At 35.7% G+C, this 9,707-nt stretch overlaps 1 pseudogene; it reads right to left on the bottom strand.

Annotated features, from left to right (window-relative positions):
- On the bottom strand, nucleotides 1-1,123 carry LOC148804254 (UDP-glycosyltransferase 92A1-like; annotated as a pseudogene).
- Nucleotides 1,124-9,707: the final 8,584 nt, after the last annotated feature.

The raw sequence follows: 9,707 nt of genomic DNA, 5'->3' as shown, positions 1-9,707 counted from the left end.
GACCCCTCCCTATGTTAGTGTTCTATTAGATAACTTCGAACAAGATTCTGATTTTACTTTTTAAAGTTTTCTAAATCCCTAAACTACCCTTTCTAATTTATTTTAGCTTTTTCTCCTTTTCTGCTATTATCTTCATCCCATTTACTTTGCTCAAACTACCCTCTTCTCTCTCTTTGGTTTAAACTCTAGAGTACAGAGAAAGAAAATGAAGAACACTAACAGAGAGCTTCCGAAGGGGGTTCCTCTGATGGCTGTGATGGCAAATTGAAGAACAACAAGCAGAAGCTCTCTTACATCTCGGTCCCATCCAAGACCGAGAGCCGACCATCCGAAACACTCGTTTCCCCTAGAAACCTCAATGCAAATGCTAGTTTCCTCCACCAAAAATTTCGTGTTGTAAAACTGATCGGCGGCATTGGCCACTCGATGATTGGCATGCCACGGCTCAAGCTTTCCGTCATTGAATTCCAACTGCAGTGGCTCAGAAAGGTAGAGGTAGACATGTGAGATAGAATATCCACCTGGGTGCTTATTTACGCACCAATAATCCTTTGTTTTGTGCTTTTATTCGTTCCTCGAATCCCTCAGGCAACCAATCATCTGCTCTGAATTCAAAGTTGCCTAATGACCGATATAAAATTCCTACCACTTGCCTCCAAAGCAATAGCCAATTCCATCATTTGTGAAGCGGAACGTAAAAAACAAAATCTGGAGGCTGCATATTGAGCCACTCGATGCATTGATTTGGGGTGATCCTGGCGGCTTTGTCCGTACGGGTTTTGTAGGCCAAGGAAGAGGCGGTAGGCCCAATCACCCAAACGGGCCGACCACTCACCCTTCTAAAATATTGTAAACCAATCCGATCGAAGTCCTCCAAAAGCCCGTCTGATCTCAACCACAGACGAACCTGTCTGTATGAATCTAGACCAAGCATCAGTTCCATTAGTGTACGGTTTGTCAGAATCCGTTTCGTAGCGAGAACTTGGGAGAATGAATTTGGTAGTGGGGGAGGTGTGACAACATGGAGAAGTAGATGGCCATGCCATAAGCACTGCCAGCATTGAAGACGAAATGAAATATACCCCAGGTCGTTGGCGACCTCAGCTGACCATCCCAAAAGCATGTCGGTTTCTTTGTCTTCTTCATCTCTCCAATTTCTTCTTCTCTCGCTCAAGAAGTTCTCCAGGAATGCCACCTCCTGAGATTATGCCAGCTGGTTCTTCATCATCTCTTCAGACCTTATGCTTAAATAACAACCCTAATTCTGGTAAGTTTTAAGAGAGAATGGCTGTGGTGAACGGATTGTTACTTTTGGGCCAGTTAAGTTTTATGAGAAAATGGCAATAAAAAAAAAAAGAATTTAAAAAGGTTAATGGGGTATTTTAGTAATTTAACGCTTTTAGGGGGTCTTTATTGCAAAAAATGTACAGGGGGTCTTCGTCACTCTCACCTCATAATAGAGTGGGATCATGTAATTTACCCTATTTTTAAAAGTACAAAAGTAAAATTCTATCAAAACAAAGCCTTAACTTCTCCCCTTCGTCTTTTGCAATTTTCTTCCTTGTCTTTACTTTTCTCCTCTCTCTCTCTCTCTCTGATTTATGAGTTCAGCTTGGATTCAAGGACACCATACGTGTCTCTAGTAAGCCCGGACAAGTGTCAAAGCCCAAATTTGGGACGCAGCACAAAGGTTGTTGTATTATGAACCAACAGTGTCTCATCCTTTGTTTCATTTATCGCTTTCCTGATTTTGATGCAAAAAGAATTTATTCCAATCGCAGGTATGTTTCTAGGGTTTTACTAGAACTTATTTTCTTTTTTCTTAGTTCTTCACAGAAACTGATCGGGGTATGGTTGAGATGGTTCTGGACGCCATGTGGCACCTACGTGGCCGCCCTATCTTCTCGGTTACGTCAACATCACGTCGGCATCTGTGGCCTACCTTATATCCTTGGCTACGTCAGCATCGCGTTACCTTCGCGGCCCCACTCTGCCTTTCTAGCCACGACAACTCTACGTCATGTAGACACGACCAAGACAGAAGAGCAAATGGGGACAATGCCGCTGGGGATTAGGTCTTATCCCGAAGACCTTGGCGGTTAACTTCATCTTGACAACCCCGGAAGTCTAATCCGATCAAGACACGGATCTTCGGCTATAAAAAGATACTCCCCACTCGAGGTAAGGGATCAAACTTCTGATTCTCATACTATTACTTTTCTTGGACCAGCACTGTTCTCCAACTACTCGGCCCGACCACCTAGTGACTTCTATTGACTTGAACGTTATGGGGGATAACTCCTCGAGCCTCTGACTTGTTTCTTGCTTGCATGTCTCATTGTACGGTTTCATCCTTCCACCTCAGCTCTGCCTAGTTGGCAAGTATCATTTGATTGTGACCTCGATTCTTGCACCACCTAGGATCGAGCAGTTTAAAAACATAAATTAAATTTCAGATATGAGTTGTTGGAGTAGTTTCCGAGATTTGGGTATTTGTGTTGTGTGGTTTGCAAAGAGCGCCAATGTAGTTGGCTAAAATGGTGAAGCCACCCTTAGGGTTCCTTTGAAATTCCAACGGGCTGTAAATCCCTTCTGTGACCAGAGAACTTCAAATTTTGGTATGTCTACAGTGATTTTCCAAAAATCAAATCCCTCTTTTCTATTTAGGTAAGACCAGGCAATGAGATTGTTGCAGCGGTATAGAAATTAAGAGCACTGGAGCATCTGGTTTTTAATTAAAAGGATGAAGTGACACGGAAGATGAAATTTCGTGGTCTAATATTTTTTTCATTTTCTGCATTTTTTCTACAAATTTTGTTATATTATTGTGTAGCATTTTATATTTTTATGTTTTTTTGTAATTTTCTGCAATTTCTGTTATTTTTGTTCATTTTTATGTTTTTCTATAATTTTGTTATATTGTTTAGCAATTTTTTTGTCTTTTTGTAATTTCTGGTTTTTATTTGTTTTTCCAATTTTTTTTAGTTTTCTACATTTTCTATTTTTTATAATTTTGTGCAATTTCTATTATTTTCTGTAATTTGTATATTTTCCTATAATTTATATTATTTCCCCAAATTTTTTATGTTTTTATAATTTATGTATTTTTTTACAAGTTATAGGTCACATTTAATGAATAATAGATTAACGGGTTGGGTGGATTGGGTTAGATCAAGGTGGGTTTGGGTTGAACCTAATCCATTTAATTTAACGTTAAAAGGTTAATGGATTAGATGGTTTGGGTTGAAGCTGAACCCACCCAAACCCGCCCAATTGCCACTCATCCTCGCTGCTTTTAGAATTTAGAGCCAACGGCTCTGCTCCTTTGATATGTTGGATGACACGTTGAAACTAGGGCTACAACTTGGGCCGGGTTGGCCCAAACCCAACCCGAAAAAGTTGGGTTGGATTGGGCCGGGTTGATGATCGGGTTAGGGTTAGGGTTGAAATTCTTGAACCCGACCTTAGTTCGGGTTGGGTTAGGGTTGAAATTCTTGAACCCGACCTTAGTTCGGGTTGGGTTAGGGTTGACCCCTTAGGCAACTCGACCCAACTCAAACCCGACTCCCTATAGTACTAGACTACTAGTTTACTAGTCTACAACTCTACTACATGTCATATATATATAACATACACTGATTTGTTTAGATGCAGGATAGTTGTATAGCCCCCTACATACTATCATGCCTTTCTTTAGTTTAAGTTATTCATAGGTACTTGACTACTTGTCTTTTCCATTTGTTTTGTAATTTTTATGTGTGACCTATCAAATGGATTCAAATTATTTGCCTGATCTTATGAATTGTTATTAGTGATTTTATTTCCATAATTTTATATTTCATTATTGTTGATTTCATGAACTTATATTTTTGAGTAAAATTCTATCATGTCATAATTCATGATAAATAAATACTTATTTTTCTACTAGATTTTAAGGGATGGGAAGGTTGAATTGGGCCCAACCCAGCCCGAAGTTGACATCGGGTTGGATTGGGTTAGGGTTGAAGGAAATAATTAGGGTTAGGGTTGAATAGGTCGGATTGAATTAGGGTTAAGGTTGGGGGTTTAGAGCATAGGGTTGGACTAGAATTGGCCTCAACCCGACCTAACCCAGCCCGACTTGCAGCCATAGTTGAAAATGCTTGGTGTCTTTGAAGGCCACACAATGATTCGTTATATTTCTTTTAATTGTATTTTTGTAGAATTCAAACAGGAGGAAAGACAGTATTGTGCTTTTTCAATCTGCCCTTTTGGTAAAGTATAATTAGTCTTCCAATTTTCAACAATGGAGGAAAGACAAGTTTCAAACAGATAAGTTACGGTACAAGTTTCAAACAGAAAATTTCTATTAATTTACCATTAATTTAAAATAAATTAACATTTTAATTTGGGATTTAAATTTTGGATTAACATAACACTCTTGCTAATATATACCTAGATTGAAATCATACCAAATGTAAAGAGAAAATAAACAAAAAAACTAACATAAATTATCAACAAAAAATTAATAGATATAATGATTATTGTTTGGGTTATGGTTGAGTTGGCTACAGGTGCCACATGGAAGCTTCTGCGGCCATCTTATCTCCCTAGTCACGTCGGCACCACGTGGAACAGATAAGTGCGACCAAGAAGGAGAGTTCTGCACGGACAAGGAAGGCGGCATTGCCGGGGAAGAGGACCCATCCCGAAGACCTTGGCAAGTAGCCTCATCTCGACAACCCCGGAAGCCTCATCCAAATAGAACACGGATCTTCGGCTATAAATAGGTAACTTCCGCTCAAGGTAAGGGATTTTTGGATCTTCAAACTTTTATTTTGCCTTTTTGCTCAGACCAGCATTGTTATCATCTACTTGGCCCGACCACTTACCCTTCATTCCACTGACTTGAGCGTCGGAGTATTTACCTGGGGAACAACTTCTCGGGCCTTTGATCTTCTTTCTTGATGCGTGGTTTCGTCCTTCCACATCAGTTTCACCAGTTGGCATGATTATCTAACTGCGATCTTGGTTAGAGACACCTCGGATCGGACAACACCAATTATATTTCTTTTAATCATTTTTGTCATCTACTTGAATAACAGGTTTTCCTGTACGAGGCCCGTTATTTCTCTTTAGTTTTGAGTTGGTCATTTTTAACTTTGTTCTATATATTGAAGTTGTAGATTAATACAAAGTTATAGAAAACATTGTTCTACAATAGAGTGTTCCTTAGGTACGCACATAGGGGTGTCAACGGTATTCGAAAATCCAATTTCGAATTCAATATTCAACATAATCAAATCGAATTTAGATAATTCGAATATTTAATCGATTGAGTTCGGATAATTCGAATATTTAATCGATCGAGTTTGGATATCCTATTCTTACCGAACAGTTAATTGGATTCGAATTCGGACATGACCTGATTCAATTCGATAAATATCCAAATTCGATTGATTATTTAATTCTTATATATAATATAAAAAATATTTTGTATAATTTATATATAATAATTAAGTTATATAAATAATTTGTATATTTATATACTTTATATCAATAAAATATTTATTTTATATATTTATTAATTATCTGAATTCGAATCGAATATTTGAATATTTAATCAGATTTGAAATTGGACATTAATTTTCAATATCCTTTGGATATCAAATCGAACTTGGATATTGCCTAATCCGATTCGAATTCGATCCGTTTACACCCCTATACGCACATTCTCTCTTATGTCAAGTTTTAAATGAGAAATGCACATACAGTTGTTCATGGGTTGGTTCGGTTCAATTTCAAGTTAATTGCCCAATCGAATCGACCTGGTCAGGTTGGGGAGTAGTCACCCAAAATTGACTGACCAATGATGAAAACTGGCTGATTCGGGTTGTATCAATTTAGTTGGTTTTTTGTTTGATCGTTTGGTTCAAAAAATTTTAATTTAAAAAAATAAATTAAGAAGTTAAATTTAAAATTAAAGAATTGTAATGGTATTATTAAAAATAAATTTAAAAATTAAAAATTATAATACAAAATATTTTAAAGTAGCAAGTATGAGGAATTTATCACATTCTCATATTAAAAAATATAAATTTAAAATATAAAATATGAATATTTATCTATAGTCGGGTCAATTTGATTTTGGTCGGTTTACAAATGATTAAATTGAAACTGACCCAACCTCTCAGATTAGCACAAAAGTTAAACCAAAACCGACTGAAATAATTAAAAAACCGACCAACAATTTCATTGGTTTGATGAACAACCCTAGATACACGGTCATTTGATTGATTTCTTATCAGATCTATGGATTTCCTGACATCCATGGGACATTTTTGGCCCAAACATGACTACTGTAAACAAGGTTTTTAAAACCGACCCAGACAATGAACTGGTTAGGGGTCCAGTTCTCGGGTCAAATGATCTGACCGTTCGAACCGAATAGACGGCCCGTTCTGACCAAAAAATAAAAAATAAATAAATAATCGGCCAAACCGTTAAATGGTTCGAACAATTCGACCGCCCGGTCAACGGTTTTTTGACCAAATTAACGATTTTGAAGGAAATAACGATTCTAGGATAAAACGGAACCAATCACCTAACTAATTCCTGATTTTTCCGGTCCGACCATCCGATCCCATCCGGTTTTAAAAACCATGACTGTAAATTTGTAATGACCTTGGGATGCTATTTTGTTTGCTCTTTTCACGAACAGTAACGCAATGAATACAGTTTAGAGAGACGATGTTCGCAGGTTGGTTCATTTGAATAGTGTCAACCTCATAACCTGATCAATTTAATTAACCTAATTGACCTAATGAAACTATGTAACCAACTTTTTTAATCCCTTCTATGTTCTATCATTGGTTATCAAAAAAAATAAATCTCTTCTATTATCATATTAGATATCAGATTTTTTTGTGCATTACATGGGCCCATTAATATTTATTTAAACTATTGTATATGCATAAGTTAAAAAGTAATTATTTTTTTGGGGTTTTTATAATTCAATCCATTTCAGAAATTTGAATTCACTGTATAGGTCAGATGAATTCTAATCGTGTATTGATGCCAAATTTACGGATAAGATGCGATTTATAAAAAAACTATTAATAGATTAGGAAGGGCTGTAATTTTAGATTTCTGAGATAGATTACAGTCTATTTATTTTTTTAAGAATTTTGAGTTATTTATTTGAAAGATAATAATGAAATTTAGGATATTAAAATCTGACCCGATTGCAGCCGCAGATTGGTCAAATGGGTATTTTTGGTAGTCGATCACTAGGTTGGGTTGGTAATTGTCACCCCTAATTGTGTGAGAAAACTACCAGTTTTGGCTGCCAACAGGCCAGGACTCTTCGTACGTACGTGACACGTTTGTTCACCTAACAAAGTATCCAAAGAAACACCATTAATGCTATGAATATGCGCGGATAGCCCTATTGACAATGTAGGCTGGTTTTCTTTGAAAAACAACCCTAAACCGGAACCTCTTTGTCTACTAGTGTTTGGGTTGAACCGTTCGACCACCCAATCCAAATGGTCAGCGCATGACGTTTCTAAAATTAAAAAAAAAAGAAAGAATAAAAGTAATTGAAGATAAAAAATGACATGAAAAACTGTTATTTGCGTCGAACAGTTTAGTGGTTTATTGACATGAGTTAGAAAAGGGCAGATTCTGTGGTGCCTTGATGAATGTTTTTGTTGCTGCTTCCAAACGTAGAGAATTATCTCAGAGTTGACCTTATGATTATGATTAAGGGTGTCAATGGACCGGTTTTGGATTGTAATCCGTCCAATCCAAAATTAATTTGGATGGATTGGATGGACTAATAAGACATATTAGATTGGATCAATCCGGTCCAAAATATTTATGAGACTGGATTGAACCTGGTCTGTCCATAACAAAATTATATTGGATTGGGTTGGATTAAGCCAATATCTGATCCATTGATATAAGATAAAAATATATGTGTCAATAGACAAGGTTGGGTTGAAACTAATATAAATCAAAATGAATTTGAACAGATTGGACCAAATCCAGTCCAATTGACACCCTTACTTATGATATCACTTATTATTCTTTTTTGGTATAGTTAACTTTGGCTGTTGGGGCCCAACAGCATAGGCTGTTGAGACAGTTTTTGGGCTGGGCATGTTCTGTGCAGTTTACCTATTCACGCCCATGCTTTGGTATTTAATAAAAATAAATTAACATGTAATTACTAATTTACCCTTTCTCAGAATAACGTGACATTCCCAGAAATTCTGTCAATAACAGAGGCTGTTGGCCCCCAACAACTAAAGTTTTTCCCACGGAATTACACGTTAGAGATTTTGATCTACATGTAATGGTTCTGAATTTCTGATCAGTATTCAATTTTATTATATATGGATTAAAAGAAATGAGAAACAAGGTTTTTAAAACTGACCCGGAGACTGAACCGCTCAGGGTCCGGTTCCTAGGTCAAATGGTCCGATCGTTCGAATCGAATGGTCGGCCCATTTTGACAAAAAATAAAAAGATTTAAAAAATTAAAAAAAAATAAAAATAGTCAAAACCATTGAACGGTTCGAATGGTTTAACCGCTTGAATCAGCAATTTGCTGATCAAATTAACAGCTTTTTGCAAAAATCCGGTTTTGAGAAAAAAATAGAACCAATCACTTAACCGTTTCCAGTTTATCCGGTCTGGTCCGGTTTTGAAAACCATGATCAGAATTCCATGTTAAAAAAAGAAAAAAAAAACCGAAGACTTTCACTAGAGAGGAACTCATTGACTGAAAAGAAGTCTTTACAGAAAGGTTGTTGATGTCAAATAATTGATGTTAATTAATAAAAATTACGAAGTTAAGAAGGGGTCGAAATCTAATTGGTGTTAAGTGGACCGAAAAGGGCCATATTTGCCTTTTAAAACTGTTCAGTTATATATAACGGCTAAGTATATATTTTACAGGGGAGGTCCTAATCCATTTTAAGTAAAAGAAGGGAGGTATTAGTATTTAGTACAAAACTCAAGGGAAGTTTAAGGCTTTTACCCTAAAATTTTATGAAATGTTCCCAATGCACATGGCGAAATATACTCTGAGGCTTTCTTTGTGAGCAGATCCGAATTGTAGAGGTGGAGGGTGGAGGCTGTAATTTCTTATTCACCTACCAATTTAAGTCTGAAGAGTTACCTGAAATAGAGTCAATAATTCATTGGTGAAGTTGAACCGTTTTAGACTTTTTTAATTGGGAAAATTACTTAAATCTCCCTTGTATTTTCTGATAAATACTTGAATATCTCAAGTAATATGACCTATGCAAAAATCTCCTCTCATATTTTAAATAAATATGTAAGTACGGTAGCACACCTTAACACCAACAGTATTTGAAAATTTGATTTCGAATTCGAGATTTGACATAATTGAATTGAATTTGGATAATTTGAATATATAACCGGTTGAATTTGGATATTCTATTCATGTCGAATATTTAATTGGATTCGAATTCAGATATGACCTGATTTGATTTGATAAATATTCGAATTTGACCGATTATTTAATTCTTATATATAGTATATAGATTTTTTAAATGTTTTATATAATTTATATATATAATAATTAAATTATATGAATAATTTATATATTTATATACATTATATAAATAAAATATTTATTTTATATATTTATTAATCATTTAAAATAATTAATTAGTTGAATTCGAATCAAATCAAAT

Source organism: Nelumbo nucifera, chromosome 1, assembly GCF_055504915.1.
Source record: "Nelumbo nucifera cultivar China Antique chromosome 1, China Antique-T2T, whole genome shotgun sequence".
Lineage (NCBI taxonomy): Eukaryota > Viridiplantae > Streptophyta > Magnoliopsida > Proteales > Nelumbonaceae > Nelumbo > Nelumbo nucifera.
Note: the sequence above shows the minus strand (reverse complement) of the source record. Positions and strands in the feature narration are given on the sequence as shown.